The sequence below is a fragment of the Seriola lalandi genome, unplaced genomic scaffold (assembly GCF_002814215.2).
Source record: "Seriola lalandi dorsalis isolate HSWRI2012SDOR001 ecotype SW California unplaced genomic scaffold, Sedor1 jcf7180002053842, whole genome shotgun sequence".
In the NCBI taxonomy this organism is placed as follows: Eukaryota; Metazoa; Chordata; class Actinopteri; order Carangiformes; family Carangidae; genus Seriola; species Seriola lalandi.
In genome coordinates, this window is record NW_019524395.1 from 90,706 (window position 1) to 91,557 (window position 852).

Here is an 852-nt window from a genome sequence, read left to right on the forward strand (position 1 = left end):
TTTAACAGCAGCATCAAGTGGATTTGTCGTCCTCCTCCTCACTGTACCAGGTACTGTACATCTACATTTACTCTGTAGGACGTTCAGTAAACTTACTGAGAACAAGCTGAAACAGGATGAATAAATAAATGTGCAGTTAATGTTGTTTATCTAATGTGATTTTTCTCTATCATCACTTGTTTAGCTGTTTTTTTATTGTGCTGTTAAACCAAAGTCCTTATATCTGTTCAGTGTTTTCACACATGCAGCATCTCTCAGTATCTTTGACCTCAACATGTTAGTGTTGAGTATTATTGCACAGTAAGAGTTGTGCTGTTTGAATTAACTGTATAAATGGAGCTGTAAGTGGTTCATCTGAAGGATTCAGTAACTGAAGAGTTAATCTACAAATGTCTGTACATTCTGTTTAAGAGAACAAGATAACATCTACCAAGGCTCAAAATAAGGAACCAACCATGTCAGTTAATTTTGTTACTTGTTGATGTCAGTGTGATGTTTCCACTTCCTGTATGGTCAACAGTGACCTGCCCTTCCTGATCTACTATCACATACAGTAGCAACCACGTGGATACATACATACATACTAAACACCAACCTGACCACAGAGTGAACAGAGAGGAAACTAAACAAGGAAATTTCACACGCTCTAATAATAATAATTTCTTCCTCTCACACTGTTCATTACAGCTGCATTAAGATTCACAGGTCCAATGGTTTTCTGTTTGGACTTCTCCATGTCTGTGTTCACTGTGGCTTAATACAGCAACTACATCAAGAAGCCAGAAACATTATTAACATCATGAGTTTAAAAGTGAATAAAAAGGAAGAGACCATAGGAGAAAAACATGACTT